The sequence below is a fragment of the Littorina saxatilis genome, linkage group LG10 (genome assembly GCF_037325665.1).
Source record: "Littorina saxatilis isolate snail1 linkage group LG10, US_GU_Lsax_2.0, whole genome shotgun sequence".
In the NCBI taxonomy this organism is placed as follows: domain Eukaryota; kingdom Metazoa; phylum Mollusca; class Gastropoda; order Littorinimorpha; family Littorinidae; genus Littorina; species Littorina saxatilis.
Genome location: NC_090254.1, coordinates 46,048,613 through 46,073,612, shown reverse-complemented (window position 1 = coordinate 46,073,612; position 25,000 = coordinate 46,048,613). Strand labels below are relative to the sequence as shown.

At 46.1% G+C, this 25,000-nt stretch overlaps 1 protein-coding gene across 2 annotated transcripts in view; it reads left to right on the top strand.

The window, feature by feature from the left end:
- Positions 1-25,000, top strand: part of LOC138978951 (uncharacterized) — a 149,513-nt gene that overhangs the window by 2,673 nt on the left and 121,840 nt on the right. For both annotated transcript variants that reach the window (XR_011459865.1, XM_070351761.1), the window contains exon 2: positions 19,482-19,602. The gene's annotated coding sequence lies outside the window, so the exon portion shown is untranslated. The remainder of the gene's footprint in view (positions 1-19,481; positions 19,603-25,000) is intronic.

Here is a 25,000-nt window from a genome sequence, read left to right as displayed (position 1 = left end):
AAGGGTGTTTGTACTGTGTGTGGGCGGGGATGTAGCTCAGTCGGTAGCGCGCTGGATTTGTATCCAGTTGGCCGCTGTCAGCGTGAGTTCAACTCCTGTCAACCTAAACAACCTTGTGTTCAACTCCTGTCAACCTAAACAACCTTGTGTTCAACTCCTGTCAACTTAAACAACCTTGTGTTCAACTCCTGTCAACCTAAACATCCTTGTGTTCAACACCTGTCAACATAAACAACCTTGTGTTCAACTCCTGTCAACTTAAACAACCTTGTGTTCAACTCCTGTCAACCTAAACATCCTTGTGTTCAACACCTGTCAACCTAAACAACCTTGTGTTCAACTCCTGTCAACCTAAACAACCTTGTGGTCAACACCTGTCATCCTAAACAACCTTGTGTTCAACTCCTGTCAACCTAAACAACCTTGTGTTCAACTCCTGTCAACCTAAACATCCTTGCGTTCAACACCTGTCAACCTAAACAACCTTGTGTTCAACACCTGTCATCCTAAACAACCTTGTGTTCAACACCTGTCATCCGAAACAACCTTGTGTTCAACTCCTGTCAACCTAAACAACCTTGTGTTCAACACCTATCAACCTAAACAACCTTGTGTTCAACTCCTGTCAACCTAAACATCCTTGTGTTCAACACCTGTCAACCTAAACTACCTTGTGTTCAACACCTGTCATCCTAAACAACCTTGTGTTCAACACCTGTCAACCTAAACAACCTTGTGTTCAACACCTATCAACCTAAACAACCTTGTGTTCAACTCCTGTCAACATTAAGTTTAACAATGTAAAGAAAACAACCTTGTGTTCAACTCCTTTCAACCTAAACAACCTTGTGTGCAACACCTGTCAACATGATTAACATTGTAAAGTAAACAACAAAACAACCTTGTGTTCAACACCTGTCAACATTAACAGTATTTTTCTCTCTGTCTCTGTTCCTTCTGACACCCGGTCGCCGCGCTACAAAGTCTCTCAATCCCAAAGAGATGATGAGAGATTAGTGATGCAGCTTGTTTGGAATTCCACGCAGAAGGGGTGGAAGCTGTGCTGTATCAGTGAGTGTATGGGGGGGGGGGGGGGGGGGTAAGCAGGGCAATTTGTGTAATTGGCGGAGTATCACAACATGTATGTAGCGAGATCAGCTGCCTGCAGCGTAAAGGGTGATCGTCACTTTATCGCATGCCGGTGTGTGAACGGTTCACTATCCCATCCCTGCTTGCCAGTTTGCTTCACACATCTTGTTCTTTTCTTGACATTTTAATCTCTGTCATCAAGTGAGTCTGCGATGGTGTGTGTCCACCCCACACACATCTTGTTCTTTTCTTGACATTTTAGTCTCTGTCATCAAGCGAGTCTGTGTCCACCCCACACACACCTTTTCTCTGGCCGTTCTGGTCCAACAGTTTGATCAGTTCTAAGTTTTGACTGAAGCCAGATTCGGTCTGCGGTCTAGAACGGGTTGCTTAATTAGTGACCTTGAGGTTTGATCATAAATAGAATACCGTTACAGCAATGATACCATCAGGGGAGGAAATAGGGTCATTAGAAAGACAATATTGCGCACCATTTTAATAGTACCAACTTGACATTGTGGGAGTCGAGATCGTATTGTACGGCAGGCACTGTCTCTGTCACGAAGACGGCAGACGTTGTCAGATTGGCAAGGAAAGTTTTGACCGTCGATATTTGTCGGCATGAATCTTGTCCAGTCTGTGTCGGGCAGTCTAACTGATGGTCGTAGGAACCTTGTCCAGTCTGTGTCAGGCAGTCTAACTGATGGTCGTAGGAACCTTGTCCAGTCTGTGTCGGGCAGTCTAACTGATGGTCGTAGGAACCTTGTCCAGTCTGTGTCGGGCAGTCTAACTGATGGTCGTAGGAACCTTGTCCAGTCTGTGTCGGGCAGTCTAACTGATGGTCGTAGGAACCTTGTCCAGTCTGTGTCGGGCAGTCTAGGCAGTCTAACTGATGGTCGTAGGAACCTTGTCCAGTCTGTGTCGGGCAGTCTAACTGATGGTCGTGGAAACTTGTCCAGTCTGTGTCGGGCAGTCTAACTGATGGTCGTAGGAACATTGTCCAGTCTGTGTCGGGCAGTCTAACTGATGGTCGTAGGAACCTTGTCCAGTCTGTGTCGGGCAGTCTAACTGATGGTCGTATGAACCTTGTCCAGTCTGTGTCGGGGAGTTTAACTGATGGTCGTAGGAACCTTGTCCAGTCTGTGTCTGGCAGTCTAACTGATGGTCGTATGAACCTTGTCCAGTCTGTGTCAGGCAGTCTAACTGATGGTCGTATGAACCTTGTCCAGTCTGTGTCGGGCAGTCTAACTGATGGTTGTAGGAACCTTGTCCAGTCTGTGTCGGGCAGTCTAACTGATGGTCGTATGAACCTTGTCCAGTCTGTGTCGGGCAGTCTAACTGATGGTCGTATGAACCTTGTCCAGTCTGTGTCTGGCGGTCTAACTGATGGTCGTATGAACCTTGTCCAGTCTGTGTCTGGCAGTCTAACTGATGGTCGTATGAACCTTGTCCAGTCTGTGTCGGGCAGTCTAACTGATGGTCGTAGGAACCTTGTCCAGTCTGTGTCAGGCAGTCTAACTGATGGTCGTATGAACCTTGTCCAGTCTGTGTCGGGCAGTCTAACTGATGGTTGTAGGAACCTTGTCCAGTCTGTGTCGGGCAGTCTAACTGATGGTCGTATGAACCTTGTCCAGTCTGTGTCTGGCAGTCTAACTGATGGTCGTAGGAACCTTGTCCAATCTGTGTCTGGCAGTCTAACTGATGGTCGTAGGAACCTTGTCCAGTCTGTGTCTGGCGGTCTAACTGATGGTCGTATGAACCTTGTCCAGTCTGTGTCTGGCAGTCTAACTGATGGTCGTATGAACCTTGTCCAGTCTGTGTCGGGCAGTCTAACTGATGGTCGTATGAACCTTGTCCAGTCTGTGTCAGGCAGTCTAACTGATGGTCGGGCAGTCTAACTGATGGTCGTATGAACCTTGTCCAGTCTGTGTCGGGCAGTCTAACTGATGGTCGTATGAACCTTGTCCAGTCTGTGTCGGGCAGTCTAACTGATGGTCGTATGAACCTTGTCCAGTCTGTGTCGGGCAGTCTAACTGATGGTCGTAGGAACCTTGTCCAGTCTGTGTCGGGCAATCTAACTGATGGTCGTAGGAACCTTGTCCAGTCTGTGTCGGGCAGTCTAACTGATGGTCGTAGGAACCTTGTCCAGTCTGTGTGGGGCAGTCTATCTGATGGTCGGGCAGTCTAACTGATGGTCGTAGGAACCTTGTCCAGTCTGTGTCAGGCAGTCTAACTGATGGTCGTATGAACCTTGTCCAGTCTGTGTCGGGCAGTCTAACTGATGGTCGTATGAACCTTGTCCAGTCTGTGTCGGGCAGTCTAACTGATGGTCGTATGAACCTTGTCCAGTCTGTGTCTGGCAGTCTAACTGATGGTCGTATGAACCTTGTCCAGTCTGTGTCGGGCAGCCTAACTGATGGTCGTATTAACCTTGTCCAGTCTGTGTCGGGCAGTCTAGCTGATGGTCGGGCAGTCTAACTGATGGTCGTATGAACCTTGTCCAGTCTGTGTCGGGCAGTCTAACTGATGGTCGGGCAGTCTAACTGATGGTCGTAGGAACCTTGTCCAGTCTGTGTCGGGTAGTCTAACTGATCGTCGTATGAACCTTGTCCAGTCTGTGTCGGGCAGTCTAACTGATGGTCGTAGGAACCTTGTCCAGTCTGTGTCGGGTAGTCTAACTGATGGTCGTAGGAACCTTGTCCAGTCTGTGTCGGGCAGTCTAACTGATGGTCGTAGGAACCTTGTCCAGTCTGTGTCGGGCAGTCTATCTGGTGGTCGGGCAGTCTAACTGATGGTCGTATGAACCTTGTCCAGTCTGTGTCTGGCAGTCTAACTGATGGTTGTAGGAACCTTGTCCAGTCTGTGTCGGGCAGTCTAACTGATGGTCGGGCAGTCTAACTGATGGTCGTATGAACCTTGTCCAGTCTGTGTCAGGCAGTCTAACTGATGGTCGGGCAGTCTAACTGATGGTTGTATGAACCTTGTCCAGTCTGTGTCGGGCAGTCTAACTGATGGTCGTATGAACCTTGTCCAGTCTGTGTCGGGCAGTCTAACTGATGGTCGGGCAGTCTAACTGATGGTCGTATGAACCTTGTCCAGTCTGTGTCGGGCAGTCTAACTGATGGTCGGGCAGTCTAACTGATGGTCGTATGAACCTTGTCCAGTCTGTGTCGGGCAGTCTAACTGATGGTCGGGCAGTCTAACTGATGGTCGTATGAACCTTGTCCAGTCTGTGTCGGGCAGTCTAACTGATGGTCGTAGGAACCTTGTCCAGTCTGTGTCGGGCAGTCTAACTGATGGTCGTAGGAACCTTGTCCAGTCTGTGTCGGGTAGTCCAACTGATGGTCGTAGGAACCTTGTCCAGTCTGTGTCGGGCAGTTTATCTGATGGTCGTAGGAACCTTGTCCAGTCTGTGTCGGGCAGTCTATCTGGTGGTCGGGCAGTCTAACTGATGGTCGTATGAACCTTGTCCAGTCTGTGTCGGGCAGTCTAACTGATGGTCGTAGGAACCTTGTCCAGTCTGTGTCTGGCAGTCTAACTGATGGTCGTAGGAACCTTGTCCAGTCTGTGTCGGGCAGTCTAACTGATGGTCGTAGGAACCTTGTCCAGTCTGTGTCTGGCAGTCTAACTGATGGTCGTAGGAACCTTGTCCAGTCTGTGTCGGGCAGTCTAACTGATAGTCTGCAACCAGCCTCAACCCTCTCCCTGCAACCCCAGCACCCACCCTCCCCTGTTTTTTCCTTGTCACCCTCATGCTCGGGGTGACACCGACAGCTCTCGTTTTCATCCCTCAGCTTGGCGACCCTCAGCGCCCTGCTGCTTTTCTCTTCTGTCACCTTCCACATGGCCACACACTTTGCCACAGGACAGACATGTTCTGCCCGCTTTTCTTCTTCTTCTTCTTCTTCTTCTTCTTCTTCTTCTTCTTCTTCTTCTTCTTCTTCTTCTTCTTCTTCTTCTTCTTCTTCTTCTTCTTCTTCTTCTTCTTCTTTTTCTTTTGTGTGTGTTGTACCCTGCGAAACAAATTGAGACTTTTAACAATATTAGCCTGCCGGGTGTAAAAGAATGTTGAGTTTTAAGGAATTGACCATTGCCCGTTAACACGACCTATGCCAGTGTCAGTGCTTCGACAAGGAACAGTTCTAGAAACAGAGACAGTAACGGAGACAGGCCCGAGGGACAGTAACGGAGACAGGGACAGTAACGGAGACAGAGACAGTAACGGAGACAGAGACAGTAACGGAGACAGAGACAGTAACGGAGACAGAGACAGTAACGGAGACAGGGGACAGTAAGTTAAGTAACGGAGACAGAGACAGTAACGGGGGCAGAGACAGTAACGGAGACAGGGACAGTAACGGAGACAGAGACAGTAACGGAGACAGGGACAGTAACGGAGACAGAGACAGTAACGGAGACAGGGGACAGTAAGTTGAGTAACGGAGACAGGGACAGTAACGGAGACAGAGACAGTAACGGAGACAGAGACGGAGACAGAGACAGTAACGGAGACAGGGACAGTAACGGAGACAGGGACAGTAACGGAGACAGAGACAGTAACGGAGACAGAGAGACAGTAACGGAGACAGAGAGACAGTAACGGAGACAGAGATAGTTGCAGAGACAGTTACAGAGACGGAGAAAAAGCGTGATGAGGGCGGAGTTGCGTGACGCGAGCGCTTTGTGACGGATTAGTGTTTGTGTGCCTCAGTTACGCTTGGCTCGCCCCGAGTATGCTTCGTCACACCCCAGTCCCCCCCCCCCCCCCCCCCCCCCCCCCCCCCCCGTCATCTCTGCGATCGATGCTGCCTGGACCCGTGGAGGCTGACGCCAGTTAGTGGAGAGGGAAGGATGGGGGTGGGGGTAGTTCCTGCAAGGAATAAGGGCTCATGTGTTGGTTTGTTAACTTCTAGCGCTGCTGTTCCGTGAAGTGTGGTGCTGGCACAGTGCCTGTGTCGGTGTGTCGCTGTCCTAGCGATGTGCACGTGGTATTTTCTGCACTGTGCGAGACTTCATTCGGAAATGACTGTAGCTCGAAACTTCATGTGAAAAAATACTACATATGAAACTTCATTTATATGTGGAAAAAATAATGTACATGACTGTATTCATCTTGTTCACCAGTGTTCGTTTGACCTTGACCATGTCTACTTTGGAAGATTGAAAGATTTAGATCACTGAAGCGACGTTATGGCCCCTTTTCCCGTGTGTGTGTGTGTGTGTGTGTGTGTGTGTGTGTGTGTGTGTGTGTGGCTATGTATGTGTGTCTGTGTGTGTGGCTATATGTGTGTGTGTGTCTGTGTGTGTGTGGCTATATATATATATATATGTGTGTCTGTGTGTGTGTGGAAAACGACGTTATGGCCCCTTTTCCCTAATGCCGGTCATGGTGTGTGTGTGTCCGTGCCGCGCTGGCCAGGCGGGTCATTACTGGCGGCCTCTGGTCATGGTGTGTCGTTAGGCTTCACGCTCTGTCCACCCAACTCCTGTCACCCCCCCACCCCCCCCTCGTTCAGCCCTCTTCGCTAATGAGAGATGCTGACAAGGCTGGGCTCCCCCCTCACACACACACACACACACACACCGGAAACACACACACACCGGAAACACACACACACGCTTGTGTCAAATCCCTTGCACATTTCTGACCTTGATTGACAGAGTAGAGTTGCGAACAATATTGAAGTTTAGTCGTCAACGGACTTATCCTCAGTTTCCTTTAGAAGGAAATATGAATGCAGTCGCAACCCCCCCCACACACACACACACACACACTCACACTCTCTCTAACATGGCGTGAGGTGGGGGTCGGGTGGTGGAGATGGGCTGTCAGCGGTTTTCCATTGGAAGAGGATTAGATGAAAGAAGAGAAACGTTGTCACAATGTCAGTGTCAGTAGCGGTCAGCCAGTGATGTGACGGACACTTGAAACACCTGTCTGGACCCTGGTCACCGTTACGTGGTGTGACGTCCGCCACCACACATCTGCCTCCCTGTCCCAGTCTGTCACTGATCCACTGAGCTACTGTGTCACACTGTACGTCACTGCCACCTTGAAGTCAGGGTCGGTCTTGCTGGTTTCAAAGAAGGGTTCGAGGGCATGCCCCCCCCCCCCCCCCCCCAGTAGGGCTAGGCGCTTCTATAACTTACACAATTTTAACCTTTTTTACTTTTTACATAGAGGGGGAATCGAAACGAGGGTCGTGGTGTATGTGTGTGTGTGTAGAGCGATTCAGAGTAAACTACTGGACCGATATTTATGAAATTTTACATGAGAGTTCCTGGGCATGATAATATCCCCAGACTTTTCTTCATTTTTGACTCACATGCGAAGCAAAAGTGAGTCTATGTACTCACCCGAGTCGTCCGTCCGTCCGTCCGTCCGGAAAACTTTAACGTTGGATATTTCTTGGACACTATTCAGTCTATCAGTACCAAATTTGGCAAGGTGGTGCATGATGACAAGGCCCCAAAAAACATACATAGCATCTTGACCTTGCTTCAAGGTCAAGGTCGCAGGGGCCATAAATGTTGTCTAAAAAACAGCTATTTTTTCACATTTTTCACATTTTCTCTGAAGTTTTTGAGATTGAATACCTCACCTATATATGATATATAGGGCAAAGTAAGCCCCATCTTTTGATACCAGTTTGGTTTACCTTGCTTCAAGGTCAAGGTCACAGGAGCTCTTTAAAGTTGGATTGTATACATATTTTGAAGTGACCTTGACCCTGAACTATGGAAGATAACTGTTTCAAACTTAAAAATTATGTGGGGCACATGTTATGCTTTCATCATGAGACACATTTGGTCACATATGATCAAGGTCAAGGTCACTTTGACCCTTATGAAACGTGACCAAAATAAGGTAGTGAACCACTAAAAGTGACCATATCTCATGGTAGAAAGAGCCAATAAGCACCATTGTACTTCCTATGTCTTGAATTAACAGCTTTGTGTTGCATGACCTTGGATGACCTTGACCTTGGGTCAAGGTCACATGTATTTTGGTAGGAAAAATGTGTAAAGCAGTTCTTAGTGTATGATGTCATTGCTAGGTTTAGTTATTTGACCTTGACCCTGAAGGTCAAGGTCATGTCAAGGTCAAGCATGTGAGTCGTATGGGCTTTGCCCTTCTTGTTTCGATTTGATGACGTCATATCCGGCTTTTTGTAAAAGTTGAGGCGGCACTGTCACACCCTCATTTTTTAATAAAATTGATTGAAATTTTGGCCAAGCAATCTTCGACGAAGGCCGGACTTTGGTATTGCATTTCAGCTTAGAGGCTTAAAAAGTAATTGATAATTTTGGTCATTATATATATAAAACGATCCAAAAACTATTTCATCTTATTTGTCATTATTTGCTGATTCCAAAAACATATGAATATGTTATATTTGGATTTAAAAACAAGCTTTGAAAATTAAAAATATAAAAATTATGATAAAAATTAAATTTTCGAAATCGATTTAAAAACATCTTTTTCCTTGTCTGTTCCTGATTCCAAAAACATATATATAGATATGATATGTTTGGATTAAAAACACGCTCAGAACAAGCGGTTGACAGATGATGCTAAGAGTATACGGTCTTGCGGAAAAAATGCAGTGCGTTCAGTTTCATTCTGTGAGTTCGACTGAGCTTGACTAAATGTTGTATTTTCGCCTTACGCGACTTGTTTCAATTCCCATGCCTGCTGTCTCTCTCTTTCTCTCTCTCTCTGTCTCTCTCTCTCTCTCTCTCTCTCTCTCTCTCTCTCTCTCTCTCTCTCTCTCTCTCTCTCTCTCTCTCTCTCTCTCTCTCTCTCTCGCGTGCGTGCACGCTCTGTCCCTCGCTCTGTCTCTGTGTCTGTCTTTTCTTTCTCTATTCTTCCCCTTGGTTTAAACAAGTTTATTCAGTAAATTTCATTGGAATATTGCCGCATACATGAAATAAGGAACATGGAGAACAAGCTAGGCTTATGAGCGTACTCTTAAAAGCAAATGAAATTTGGCGGACGATTTTAATATAACAAGTTTGAAATAATGTCAAAATAATAATGGTGAATTATGGTAGACAAAATATGTAACAATAAAAGGAACAAAAAACACAATGCTAAACTAACAACAGTACTCACACGCGCTCGCACACTCACTCGCACACACATGCACACAATGACTTCCAGCGAAAATGGTAGAAAATAGAACAAGAACAAGAAAATGTAAACAGCACTGCACATGGTCGTTTCGAACATGGATGAGATAAATGCATTCATTATTCAAAACGTTTGCATAATAAGATAAACCTGAATATCTGGTCAAATATCAATGCATTTTCGCTGTCTGACTTAATTGTCTCTATTGCCATACAGAAAATCATCAGCGGTTAGCAAATCATAGTTGGGCAGTGTTGACAAGGTGACTTCACGTATTTGAAGAGATAAGGGGCAATGAAAAATATAGTGCTCCGCATTTTCAACAGGATAACCACAAGTGCATGACGGGTCGGGAATTAAATGTCTGTCAAATAGATCACTATTTAGATTGCTGATCCTCAATCTCAGTCTGCAATGGATAATTTCTGATTTTCGATCAGATGTGTATCTATACGAGGGAACAACAGAATCATCAGAACTAATACGTTTTTAAAATAACCCAATAGAATCAAGTTGTTTTACAGCATCTGGAAGCTCATTCCACAGGGAAGTCGAAGACAGAAAAAATGACTTTTTATACAGTTCAGTTCGAGAGTGGGGAGTCTGTCTGTCAAGTGGTCTTCGTCTATGGTATTAGGGTTCACAGAAGCAACGAGAGGAGGCAGACGTTCTAGTAATTAGTATGGTGGCACGCGTGCATTAACTAATTTGAAATACAAAATCAATTTGTGTCTTTTTCGCCTCTCCTTCAGTGTTGTAAATCCTGATTCATCATACAATTTTTGGTGACTCGTGCCACGAACTGCACCTATAATGGTTCTTATGGCATCAAGATGCAAGTTTTCTAATAAAGTGGCTAATCTGTCAGAACAATTGTCCCAAATGACGTCAGAAAAATCAAAATAGGGAATAATAAAAGATTTATACATAAGTTCAAGTGCCTTTCGGCTAAGGCGATACTTATAGGACCGAAAACATGAGAGAAGAACACGTACTTTAGATATAATTGACTGAACATGTGATTCCCATTTGCAGTCGCTCTGAATCAGTACACCAAGATGTTTGTGAACGTGGTTTTCTCTCAGAATTGTTCCATCAAATACAAGAGGAAGGGTTTCAGGCATTCTATTTCTAGAAAAGGTCATCAAATCTGTTTTTAAATTATTGAAATTAACTTTCCATTTTTCCGCCCAGTGTGCAATTTTGGCTAAGTCTGCATTTAAGATTTGTGTCCGCGTGTTTGCATCATTTAGAGATAAATACAAACTGGTATCATCAGCAAAAAGTTTAATGACAGATTCGATATCAATGACAGTATCGTTAATGTACACAAGGAACAACAAGGGCCCCAGAACAGAACCTTGGGGAACACCTGAACAAACACGTCCGTATGTCGATTTCCTGCCTTAGATAGCAACGGCTTGTAATCTGCCTGTCAAATAATCTTCAAACCATTTTAATAAAACACCTCTTATGCCCATAGCATATAATTTATGCAACAAACCCTTATGCCACACTCTGTGAGTCTGTCGAAGGCTTTTGATATATATCACAGAAAACAGCCTGAGACGTCAACTGCTTATCTAAGGATTGACAAAAATCGTCATACATACTCAACAACTGAAAAAAAAACTAGTTGAATCACCAGGAATAAACCCTGACTGAGAAACCGTTAATAAATCATTCTCTGTGAGATATCGAAAAACATGGGCTTGAGCACATTTTTCCAATACTTGTCCAATGCAACTGAGAAATGAAACCGGACGATAGTTACTACAGTGTTCTTTTTCACCTTTCTTATAAATGGGATTCACATGAGCTACTTTCCAAATTTTCGGAAACTTTCCCTCAGCCAACGATCTCTGGAATAGGGTTGCAAGCGGTTTTGAAATGATACAAGCAGCAAGTTTAAGAAGTTTATTGTGAACCAAATCAGGACCTACTGCTTTCCTAACATTGAGGTTGTTTAGAACAGCGTACACCATTTCAGTAGTTATCACGAGAGGACTAATGGAAATAGGTGTAATATACGCGTTGTTGGTCATCCACAGATTCACATACATATATCAAAGACAAGACCGTTCGGTTTCATGTCTGCCGTTTATTCCATATCAGGATACAACTGCCGCCTTGCCGCACTACATCAATCTCTCACGTCATCCAAGCGTCCTTTAGATAGGCTAAACTATCAAATCGTCTTATTAGACTAATCTAGTACAAAGTCAAGGATACGACATCCCCCCCCCTTCTGGAAAATAAGCTCCCTTCTGCTTATTAAAATTATATAACATTTATTTCTGACTTTTAATTTCAGGTTAAAATAATATGCTGTGGTAACCCTATAAATTTACTTTACTTTAAAATTACCCCATGTACACTTCTCCTCTTTTTCCTTGAACATTTTTTTTTTTTTTAAACTGACAGCGACATCTATATATATATACGACTAGTGTCTGTGTGTGTGTGTGTCTGTGTGTCTGTGTGTCTGTGTGTCTGTGCGCGATGCGCGGCCAAGGTTCTCGATGGATCTGTTTCAAATTTGGTGATCATATTCAGGTACACCCTGGACACAACCTGGTCGATGAGATATTTCAACACGTGCTCTCAGCGCGCAGCGCGGAACCGATTTTGGTTCCACCTCAGCTATTTTGGTTCCACCTCAGCTTACCCGGGCCCCCATACCGACACACCATAGCCGCTACACCACATCACAACGCCAAAGTTCTCGGTGGTTCTTTTTCAAATTTGGACACCGTATTCAGCTACACCCCGGACACAATATCATCGATGAGATATTTCAACACGTGCTCTCAGCGCGCAGCGCTAAACTCATGTTCGTTTTTGTGTTCATTTCACCATTATAAGTAACTCTTCCTTATCTTCTCCAGTGTTTGGCGTTTATCTCCCTTCCTTCGTGTGGCTTTCCCGTTCAGTTGTAAGTTACTATTTATTTTTAGAATGTCACTGCGCTGTCCAGAACGCTTCCCTTGCACCCGTAAGTTGTTCTTACTGTCAAAGTGAAAAGGTCGAATCAATTTATAGCCACGCGAAAAATACACTCTCACCTATCTCTATATATTTATAGATACAGATATGCATATATATATACGGCTTCTCTGTGTGTGTGTGTGTTTGTGTGTGTGTGTAGGCAAAAACCTATGTATTATAGAGTTCTGTTTGTGATGGGGTCTAGCGGCTTTTGTCTGTCTGTATGTTCTGGCATGTGAGAAGCCACAGTAGATAATATAGGGCTAAGAAATAAGCTCTAAAATTCTCAATCCCGTTTGACAGGACTTCGCCATTCAAAGGTGATTGTGGTAAACCGCCACGCTGTCTGTCTCTGTCGCGCCGTTCACCCCAAATTCCCGTTTCTGAGAGTGACTATTTTTAGAATGTCACTGCGCTGTCCAGAACGCTTCCCTTGCACCCGTAAGTTGTTCTTACTGTCAAAGTGAAAAGGTCGAATCAATTTATAGCCACGCGAAAAATACACTCTCACCTATCTCTATATATTTATAGATACAGATATGCATATATATATATACGGCTTCTCTGTGTGTGTGTTTGTGTGTGTGTGTGTGGGGGAAAAAACCTGTTGATTGTAGAGTTCTGTTTGTGATGGGGTCTAGCGGCTTTTGTCTGTCTGTATGTTCTGGCATTTGAGAAGCCACAACAGATAATATAGGGCTAAGAAATAAGCTCTAAAATTCTCAATCCCGTTTGACAGGACTTCGCTTGCAGAGGTGATTGTGATGAACCGCCACGCTGTCTGTCTCTGTCTCGCGATTCACCCCGGCGAAGCCGGGTATTCCTCTAGTACCATATATGCATTGAACATGAAGCATGCCTAAAACCTTAAGACATGTGAACTTCAGCATGCACAACCACAACATTCAATGAACAAAGATAAAGGAAATAATCTCAACATACATGATTCTAAATAATTCTAAATTTTGTTTAGACGATCTGCCTTGCACTAGAACACGTGCTAAATCATGACTTTGTTGTAGACTCTTTTGGTTGTCCTTATAGAGGTTGAAAACATAATGATTGTATCTTGTCTTTTTATAATGTTGATTCATGAACCACAGTAGTAGCATAACTTGCCAGGATTGAGAGCCTTTGAAATGTTTCTTCTATAACACTGTTGAACGTTAGAAGAGAAAAAAAATATAAGAGAAACATAATCTTTCCTTCTAGGATACAAGAACCACACTCTGAACATAGCAAACGAATGGCTGGATCTCGAATGCACAAACTAAAATTTGAACACATCACGAATTGAGAAAAAAAAATAATAACTCTTGGAGACGATTGCGATACCCCTAACATAGACCTATATATTAGATATAGGTCCCTGCCCCTAAGCACTGGGCATGATACACTTGTGACTTTGAAAACTTGCCAGACACGGGCACCAAGCTTTCACGAGTGAACATCACCTTCACTTTAACTTCACCACATAATCTTCTAGCTTCTTGGGCGCAGCCCTGATCCTGGTGGGTCTTGTTGGAATTTTGTCCGGAGGTTTTTCTACTTCACCCAGAGTTTTGTCCGAAGGTTTTTCTTCTTCACCCAGAATTTTGTCCGAAGGTTTTTCTTCTTCACCCAGAGTTTTGTCATCGTCGCGTTCCTGGTATTTCTTTACGAACGAAGAATTGCGGCTGTACACAGCGCCGCTTGGGGTTTGGACGGTGATCTTGCTCCCTGCTTTCTCGATGACCTCACGTGGCTCTGGATGGAACAGCGTGTCGAATTTCCCCGTAGCCTCCTGGCGCAACAACACAGTGTCGCCCATATTGACGTCACTTGCTTTGGCGTTCCTCTTGTCATCTGCATACATCTTTGAGAGCCCTTTCTTTTCGGCGTCTCGATCCCGAACATCCTGGTCGCAGTCAGAGAAGAGTTTCAGCTGCGGCAGCTTTGTGCGAATTTGCCGATTGAAGAGAAGCTCCGCTGGGCTGCGTCCCGTTGACGGATGTGGAGATGCTCGATACGCAGCAATGTACTTCAGGACTTCATCTTGCCAGTGTTTCTTCTCTGCTTGAGCAATCTTCATCCTCTTCACCAGCGACTGATTTTGGCGTTCGACTTCTCTGTTTGCCTGCGGCCATCTTGGTGTTACTCTGAAATGCTCAGCCCCAATGTCTCTCACATACTCTGTAAACGTCTCTGATATAAATTGTGGGCCATTGTCAGAGTGGATGGTGAGGGGTAAGCCATGTCTTACGAAGATGATTTTCAGCGCGTCCACGGTCTTTTCCGATGTTGTGGACTTCATGATTGCCACTTCGTAGTATCGACTGTAGTAATCGATCACGACCAATACAGAATGCCCCGAAGGTAGTGGTCCTAAGAAATCAATCGTGATGTCCTCCCAAGGCCCCGACGGTAACTTGCTGCTTCTCACCGGCTCTGGTGGATTGGGTCGGCTGACCAGTTGACATCCGTGACATGATTTGCAGTATTTCTCGGCTGCTTTCTCCATTCCGGGCCATCACACCTTCGTACGTAGATTCTGTTTGGTCCCAACGATACCCAAGTGACCCTCATGAGCTAAGGCTAGGATTCTCGGCCTCAACTTCTTTGGGACGATGATGCGGGATCCCCTCAGCACACAGTTCCCTGCAGTGCACAGCTCAGGACTCACTGCGACATACAGTTTGTCACAGTTTTACCAGCGTCCAGTCTCTAAACACTGTCTCACCGCCTGCAGTTCGTCGTCTTCACTCGCTGCCTGGTCGATCCCCTCGGCTGTCACAGCGTTCGGTGTGGCGCTTGAGGCGATGAAGTGAACGTGGGCCTCCGCCTCCTCGGCGAGGACGGAGGGCGACGTTGTGGAAGACTGCAGGAGCCTGGAGAGGGAGTCCGCAATGTTCTCCTTCCCCGGGATGTAGATGACATTGTATGTGTAGGCCTGCAGACGGAGGACCCACCGTTCAATGCGAGCGCTTGGCTTCGAACGGGTCCGTAGATGATCTGCAGAGGTTTATGATCTGTGAGGAGGTCGAAGGACAGCCCGTAGATGTAAGGGTGAAACTTCTCACATGCCCATACGATGGCAAGCGCCTCCTTCTCCGTCTGGGAGTACCTCCTCTCGACGTCGGTCAGACATCGACTGGCGTAGCTGATGACTCGGGGACCACCGGTCTGCTTTTGCACCAGAATGCCGGCAACCCCGAATGGCGATGCGTCAGTGATGACCTGTGTCTTCGCCTTTGGGTCGTAGTACCCGAGAGTGTGTGCACTGGCCAGAGCGTCCTTCAACGATTCCAAGGCTGCTTGCTGTTCTGGGACAAACACAAACGGCTGGTTCTTCCTCGTCAACTTCCGTAGTGGCTCGGTCAGTGTCGCAAAGTTGGGAATGAAACGTGCACAGAAGTTTACGAGACCTAAGAAGCTTCTGACCTCGCTGACGGTTTCCGGTTCTCGTGCGTTTCTCACCGCCTCGACCTTGGCGATGGCAGGGTTGATGCCCTTTGACGTCAGTTGATGTCCCATGAAATCTATCTCAGATTTTCTCAGTTTGCACTTATCAACGTTCAGCGTCAGACCTGCATCTTGTAACCGTTGTAGCGCTTGACGAAGTCTCTCGTCGTGTTGTTTCGCGTCGGGCGCGTGTATGATGATGTCGTCAGAGAGGTTGGCGACCCCCGGAATGCCTTGTACCACCCGCTGAATTTCGTGTTGGTAGATTTCAGAGGCAGCGTTGATACCCATCACCAAGCGTTTGTACTGGTACAGACCTCAGTGCGTCACAAACGTGGTAATGTCTCTGGAATCAGGGTGTAACTCACACTGGTGGTACCCCGATTTTAAGTCCAACTTTGAAAACACTCGGCTCTCAGCCATGTCCTGTAGAAGCTCATCGACGGTGGGGATTGGATGACGCTCGCGCATGACACTTCATTCACGCGACGCATGTCTACCGTCAGGCGAATGTCATTGTTCGGTTTAGGCACGATCACAATCGGGCTCACCCATGGAGTGGGTTTCTCGACGGCCTCGATGATGTCCTTGTCGACCAATTCGCGAATTTTTGCTTCTACCTTCTCTCTGAGACCGAACGGTGTTCGTCGCACCGGCTGAGCGACGGGTTTGACGTTCGAGTCCACTTCCAACTTTACTTGGCGGTCTTTCAGCTTTCCAAACCCTTTGAAGAGTGGTCCGAATTCCCTGACGATTTCTTCTTTGAACTCATCCCTTTCACTAGATACAGCTGACACACTTTGCACGTCTAGTCCGATTTTCAGAACGTTCAGAGTTGTTGCGGTGTCCCTACTTAGCAACGCTTCACCTTTCTCTCTGATGACGATGAGTTCTGCTGTAGTCTGGTTTGCACCTGCCTGTATCTCAGCTGTGAAACTGCCGATAGAATGGAGAGGTGATTTTGATGTGTACATAAACAGTTTTTTCTCACACTTTCTTGACCGACACGGTTGGCCTAGTGGTAAGGCGTCCGCTCCGTGATCGGGAGGTCGTGGGTTCGAACCCCGGCCGGGTCATACCTAAGACTTTAAAATTGGCAATCTAGTGGCTGCTCCGCCTGGCGTCTGGCATTATGGGGTTAGTGCTAGGACTGGTTGGTCCGGTGTCAGAATAATGTGACTGGGTGAGACATGAAGCCTGTGCTGCGACTTCTGTCTTGTGTGTGGCGCACGTTAAATGTCAAAGCAGCACCACCCTGATATGGCCCTTCGTGGTCGGCTGGGCGTTAAGCAAACAAACAAACAAACAAACACTTTCTTGTGGTACACTTGATCTTCTTCTCCTTCATCTTCGTCCACAGTTTCTCGTCAATGATGTTGGTATCACTACCAGAGTCGATAATGACGTCCACAGTTTCTCGTCAATGATGTTGGTATCACTACCAGAGTCGATAATGACGTCCACAGTTTCTCGTCAATGATGTTGGTATCACTACCAGAGTCAATACTGACGTCCACAGTTTCTCGTCAATGATGTTGGTATCACTACCAGAGTCGATAATGACGTCCACAGTTTCTCGTCAATGATGTTGGTATCACTACCAGAGTCGATAATGACGTCCACAGTTTCTCGTCAATGATGTTGGTTTTGATCAGTGCTTTTGTGAACAAGAAACAATTGACAAGTGGCTCTATCCCATCTTCCCCCTTTCCCCATCGCGATATAACCCTTCGTGGTTGAAAACGACGTTAAACACCAAATAAAGAAAGAAAGAAAGATGTTGGTATCACTACCAGAGTCCATAAAGACGTCAGTTTGTACACCGCCAATTGTCACGCTTATCAGATTGTTATTCAGCGCACTTGACGTCATGAACACGTATTTCTGTTCATCACTGCACCGTCTGTGTCACTTTCACTGGTGTCAGTTTCCACCTCTAACTGTCGCACTCTGGGATTGTTGCGGAATCTTGTCTTTCGCTTGTTGTGAGGTCTGCTGTCTCTCTTTCCATCGCCACCCTCTTTCTTTTTGGATCTACATTTCCTGGCGTAGTGGTCAGCACCGTTACAGTTGTGACAAGTTTTCCCTCTTGCTGGGCACTGGGGACTTTTCCCATAGTGGTCATGTGATCCGCACCGATAACATTCCCCTTTCTGATCTGTTTGTGTGTCCACGATCCTGCACAGCATGCACCTGTGATGCTTCTTGCTGCATTTGATACCGTCTCTTGCAAAGCAGCCACAGTGAGAATTTGACCGATTGTCAAAGTTTCTCCCTTCTCCAACAACTTTCTCCTGAGTTTTTCAGACGTGCAATGTTCAATATCTTGGTCTCTGATCTGAATGTCATTGTCGGTAAATGCACCCGTTACAGTAGCCTCCCTGAGTCTAATCACGTATTTGCTAATTGACTCGTCCTTTAACTGGTATATTTGCCGGAATTTGTGACGTAGGAAGATCGGATTGGTTTTCGTTTTGAAGTGTTTGTTGAGAGCATCAACTGCTTTTTTGTACTCTTTAACAGTACCGGCCTCTGGAAGTTGTTTGAAAATTGTTTTTACCTCCCTGCCTGCCGTGTATAGTAGTAATGCTTTTGTGGAATCTTCTGTCATGTCAAACAGTCCAATGGAGTCGGCGTAGGCTTCGAATTCTTCGATCCACGTGGTCCATTTCAGTGACACTTGTTGAGCATCTCCTGTCGCCTCAAAGGCATTTGGAGCCTGTACACCATGATTTACACTCGTCGCCATTGTAATATACGCGTTGTTGGTCATCCACAGATTCACATACGTATATCAAAGACAAGACCGTTCGGTTTCATGTCTGCCGTTTATTCCATATCAGGATACAACTGCCGCCTTGCCGCACTACATCAATCTCTCATGTCATCCAAGCGTCCTTATAGGCTAAACTATCAAATCGTCTTATTAGACTAATCTAAGGATTAGACTAAAGTCAAGGATACGACATCAGGCTCTTCTTCAACTGGTGGAACGTCATCATCATATATGCGACTGTCGTAGAAATGCTTCATTAAAAACCTCGGCTTTATCCTCTGCAGAGTAATAAACAATTCCATTGCTTTCAATCGGCGGAATCTCATTTGTACTCATTCCTTTCTTTTTCAAAAAAGAGTTAACTACCTTCCACCAGTCTTTATTGCCAAAATAATGAGGTGACAATATTCTATTTTCTAGTTCCCAAATGTGCTCTTCTTTCCTTTTTCTTAACATCAGTCAAATTATTTCTCAACCGTCGGAAAAGAGACCAGCACCATACAGTATCCAGACGTTTGGCTAATGCGTGAATGTATTGCTTTTTCCTGATCAACTTTTTGATTTCCTTGGTGATCCATACAGCATCGTGTCCGTTCATTGTCACTACCTTTACAGGCATACATTCTTTAGCTATCATCATTAACTTATCGGAAAACATTTCAGCGGCGTCATCAATGGATTCTAAATCGACTATATTATTCCAATCTACACTTTCCATATCTTGCAACAACTTGTCAACATCGATTTTGGAATAATTATAATTATAGTGTTCGTTTGAATGAACCACCCGACGGTAAGTCATAATTCAAATGTACAAAAGGACACGAGTGGTCACTGCATACAGGTGGTAGAACACCAACTCTTTTTACCAAGTTAGGACACGGAGTTAATACCAGATCAATTATCTTCCCCTTCTCTCTCCCTCTGCCCCCCCCCTCCCCCCTCCCTTGATCTGCCCCAGTATACTCCTGATACAGTCCATATTCTGGTGAAAGGTATCAAAGCCAATGGTTTAGCTGTCCCTGACACAGCCCTATGTGTTGTGTGTTCCAGACACGGTGAAGTTCCCCCAAGGCAGGGTGTCGTTCCGGGAAGCAGTGTCGGTGACCTTGACCTTGGTGATGATGTAGCTGTGGCGGTGACCTTGACCTGTGTCATGTCCTGAGAGCTAGGGGTGAGTGTACACATTGTCTGTCTGTCGGTCTGTTTGCTGTCTGTCGGTCTTTTTGTCTGTCTGTTACCTGTCAGTTTGTCTGTCTGTTACCTGTCAGTTTGTCTGTCTGTTACCTGTCAGTTTGTCTGTCTTAGTGGTTCATGTCTACATTTCCGTGTTGTCTGTGCTGCTGTTGTCATTGACGCATCATGTGTACGGGTTTTTGGTCCCTTACAATCTCCGTCCCCCGCCATTCCCTTGCCCGCCCCCCCCCCCCCCCCCCCTGCAGGCAGAAGGGCCGTTGTTCCGTGCCAGTGAGCACGCTCCCTCCTGTGCCGGGGGCGCTTTCCTCCCGTCGCCTAGCAACCGTGAAGACTGGCAGGAGGCGAGGTGCCGCCCTCTCCCCAGGTCTTCCTGACTCATCTGTCTTCCCCCCGCTCGGCCCTGGTCTTCCTGACTCGTCTGTCTTCCCCCCGCTCGGCCCTGGTCTTCCTGACTCGTCTGTCTTCCCCCCGCTCGGCCCTGGTCTTCCTGACTCGTCTGTCTTCCTCCCGCTCGGCCCTGGTCTTCCTGACTCGTCTGTCTTCCCCTCGCTCTGCCCTGGTCTTCCTTACTCGTCTGTCTTCCCCCCGCTCTCCCCTGGTCTTCATGACTCGTCTGTCTTCCCCCCGCTCGGCCCTGGTCTTCATGACTCGTCTGTCTTCCCCCCGCTTACCGACTGCTCTTGTGAACTAACGAGGACAAGGGAATGGAGAATAGCGCCCGTGTCGTCACAATAGTTGGATTGGAGTCTTCTTCGTCGCCTTCTTCTGCTTCGTCATGGTCTGATACTCCCACGTACATTCGTGTGTGTGTCTGTTGTGTGTGAGAGAGAGAGAGAGAGAGAGAGAGAGAGAGAGAGAGAGAGAGAGAGAGAGAGAGAGAGAGAGAGAGAGAGAGAGAGAGAGAGAGAGAGAGAGAGAGAGAGAGAGAGAGAATGAGAGAGAGAGAGAGAGAGAGAGAGAGAGAGAGAGAGAGAGAGAGAGAGAGCTGTCTACGTGAGTGTAGGTGCGTCTAGCAGGCCAGATGTGCACAGCCTGTACGGGTTTGGGTGTACCCTCAATGTCATTGCGCGTGGTGTAGCCAGGGAATAAATAACATTCAGACTGTTCAACGAGTGATGCAAGCGTTGCTCAACAATAAGGAACTGGTGTCAACAGGCACTTGAAGCAGATCACGGAATTAGTACAGGGAATAAATAACACACAGACTGGTCTACGAGTGATGCAAGCGTTGCACAACAATAAGGAACTAACGACAACAGGTACTTGAAGCAGATCACAGAATTGTAAAGTACAGGCTCTTGGTACACGATCGGGAACATGCACACAGTACAAGATACGAAATCCGGGCAAGCACTGGGCATAGAAGACAGACTAAGAAGAGGCACTGAGTGCAGAATGAACACAACACCTAGCGTGAGGTTGCTGGATTAGTGTTGGGCTTAGTACAGGCTGCATGTTTCGCATCAACAGTTTAGGATACGTTATTAACACGAGATCGTGAATCAGTACAATACATGCACTTGGCATTGGATCGGGAATCAGTACTGGCATTTGGAATGAGATTCAGAATGAGTAAATGTATTTGGAATGGGGTTCAAAAGTAATATAGGCATTTGGAATGGGATTTGAAATCGGCACTGGCATTTGGCTTTGGATTGGGAATCAAGGCAGGCGTTGGATTGGGAATCAAAGCAGACATTGGATTGGGAATCAAGGCAGGCTTTGGATTGGGAATCAAGGCAGGCGTTGGATTGGGAATCAAAGCAGACATTGGATTGGGAATCAAGGCAGGCATTGGATTGGGAATCAAGGCAGGAGTTTGATTGGGAATCAAGGCAGGCATTGGATTGGGAATCAAGGCAGGCGTTGTATTGGGAATCAAGGCAGGCATTGAATTGGGAATCAAGGCAGGGACTTGACACAGGGTACAGAATGAATATAAGCACGTTCTATGCGGGATATTTTTCCAAAGAAATCGAGATATGTTTTAAAAGGAGGAGGGTGGGGGGAAGGGAGGGGGTAAACAACTGTATACATCCAAATCCGAACTGCAGGTTGCTTTATCAAGGTGGCGAGGGAAGAGGGTGGTGGCGAGGGAAGAGGGTGGCGGCACGTGTCTGTGGTTAGCGCCTGTCTGCCAGAATGGCTGGTAGGGAGGCAGGTAGGGGGAGGGGGGCAACACATCACAGGGAGAATCATTCCCCTCAGGTAAACACGCCCTTCACGTCTCCACCCCCCCCCCCCTCCCTCACTCACCCCATCCCTCACTCACACGGGTACCCATTCTTTACCTGGCGGCGTATTTCTTCCTCACCTGTCCTGACTCAGGGAGTAAATTCCTCCTGTTCACGCTCTGTTGGCTGCTGGCGTTGTCTTGTGTCCCCTGGAGGTGCCTTGTTTGCAAGATCAAGTGCCCTCCACCTCTCTCATTACTCTCTCTCTCTCCTAGCTGTGTGACTACATGAAGAGATCACATGCCTTGTCCATCTCTCTCTCTCTCTCTCCTAGCTGTGTGACTCACTGACTGCATCAAGAGATCACATGCCTTGTCCACCTCTCTCATCTCTCTCCTAGCTGTGTGAATGCATCAAGAGATCAGATGCCTTGTCCACCTCTCTCTCTCTCTCTCTCTCTCTCTCTCTCTCTCTCTCTCTCTCTCTCTCTCTCTCTCTCTCTCTCTCTCTCTCTGTCTCTGTCTCTCTCTCTCTCTCTCTCTCTCTCTCTCTCTCATGTGAATCTTACAGTTCTGTCTAATGTATCTTAATATTACTATATAATTATATTCACGTCATATTACATACTCATAGCAGAATATATAGAGAATACTACATGGCTTGCTGTGTCGTACCAGATTTACACGAGTTGTTTTTTTTAAATATTGAACTGCGAGCGAAAGCGAGCTGTTCACTATTTGAAAAAGCAACGAGTGTAAATCTGGTACGGAACAGCAAGCCATGTAGTATTCTGTTTATCCTACATACTGTACTTACGTGTATTTTACTGAAAATGTCCTGCATTCGAGGCAGCTAAATTGAAGACGCTTGTTTTAGAACCTCGATCTCTTCTAAAGCCTCGTGCAATCTATTACGTCAAAGCAAAGAAACGTCACTCTGAAAGTGTGGCGTGACGTGTTAGTTCTAAAGATTCATCGAGGGTAATTAGCGAGCGCAATTTGTGTTTCTATAATGACGTTTGTCTCGGTGACTTTGGCATCATAAGCAGTGGAAAAACAGGTCCCTGCCAGACTTGCTTGACATGATCTCATTTACATGATATGCACACGTGTGATTTGAACGATTATTATCTCACGGGTGTCTCTCTCACGTATGTAGGATAAATATAATATTCATATTGTTTTACTTCGTATATTACATTTTGTGTTTCGTGTGGCCGTGGTGCTTATGTTTATTTACTGTACATTTACATGTTATGCCAATATGAATTCATTATATGTTGTTTATATGCGTGTTAGTGTGAATGTAAAGGGCACGTTGTAAGATTAGGTCCTTGGCTTAAAATGTTTACCCTTTATGTCAATAAAAATGTTCTGAGTCTGAGTCTGAGTCTCTCTCTCTCTCACTCTCTTTCTCTCTCTCCTGGCTGTGTGACTGCATCAGGAGATCACATGCCTTGTCCACCTCTCTCATCTCTCTCTCTCTCTCTCTCTCTCTCTCTCTCTCTCTCTCTCTCTCTCTCTCTCTCTCTCTCTCTCTCTCTCTCTCTCTCTCTCTCTCTCTCTCTCTCTCTCTCCTGGCTGTGTGACTGCATCAAGAGATCACATACCTTGTCCACCTCTCATACGAATACGAATACGAATACTTTATTATCTCATACAGAGAAATTTTAGTGTATGTGTGTGACTGCATCAAGAGATCACATACCTTGTCCACCTCTCTCATCTCTCTCTCTCCTGGCTGTGTGATTGCATCAGGAGATCACATACCTTGTCCACCTCTCATCTCTCTCTCTCTCTCCTGGCTGTGTGACTGCATCAGGAGATCACATACCTTGTCCATCTCTCTCATCTCTTTCTCTCCTCTCTCTCTCTCTCTCTCTCTCTCTCTCTCTCTCTCTCTCTCTCTCTCTCTCTCTCTCTCTCTCTCTCTCTCTCTCTCCTGGCTGTGTGACTGCATCACGAGATCACAATACCTTGTCCACCTCTCTCATTTCTCTCTCCCCTGGCTGTGTGACTGTGTGACTGCATCATGAGATCACATACCTTGTTCATCTCTCTCTCTCTCTCCTCTCTCTCTCTCTCTCTCTCTCTCTCTCTCTCTCTCTCTCTCTCTCTCTCTCTCTCTCTCCTAGCTGTGTGACTGCATCAGGAGATCACATGCCTTGTCCACCTCTCTCATTTCTCTCTCATTTCTCTCCTAGCTGTGTGACTGCATCAGGAGATCACATGCCTTGTCAATCTCTCTCATCTCTCTCTCTCTCTCTCTCTCTCTCTCTCTCTCTCTCTCTTTCTCTCTCTCTCTCTTTATCTCTCTCTCTCTTTCTCTCTCTCTCTTTCTCTTTCTCTCTCTCTCTCTTTCTCTTTCTCTCTCTCTCTCTCTCTTTCTTTCTCTCTCTCTCTCTCTCTCTCTCTCTCTCTCTCTCTCTCTCTCTCTCTCTCTCTCTCTCTCTCTCTCTCTCTCTCTCTCTCTCTCTCCCTCCTGGCTGTGTGACCGCATCAGGAGATCTTATACCTTGTCCACCCCTCTCTCTCTCTCTCTCTCTCTCTCTCTCTCTCTCTCTCTCTCTCTCTCTCTCTCTCTCTCTCCTAGCTGTGTGACTGCATCAGGAGATCTTATACCTTGTCCACCTCTCTCTCTCTCTCTCTCTCTGAAGGCTTCTGTGGCAGAAACAAATTCTCCGGATAGAGATGACTGTTTTTAAAAATTGGACGAATACTGTCAGCGGAACAGAATAAACAATGAAGCGTTTATCATTCCTCCGATTGCAGTTCATGAGGTCGGAACATTTATTGAAAACCTGGAGAATAAAAAGTCCATGGGTCCCGATAAAATACCCGTGAAGTTATTGAAGCTTTCTCTACCGTATATTGTGGATTCGCTCACGTTTGTATATAACCTTAGTATTGAGCAGAACTTTTTTCCGTCTAAATTGAAAAGCGCCAAAGTCATACCCCTTCCCAAATGTAAAGATCTCTCAGACCCAAGTAATTTTAGACCCATTTCTTTACTGCCTGTTTTGTCAAAACCATTAGAAAGGCATGTGCACAAGCATCTTCTTGCTTACATGGAAGAACAAAATTTGTTCCATCAGTTTCAATCCGGTTTTCGGTCCAAGCATTCTTGCCACACAGCTCTTACGTCTCTCTGTGAAGCTTGGCTGTCAGCAATGAACAAGTCTGAAGTTACAGGAGCATTGTT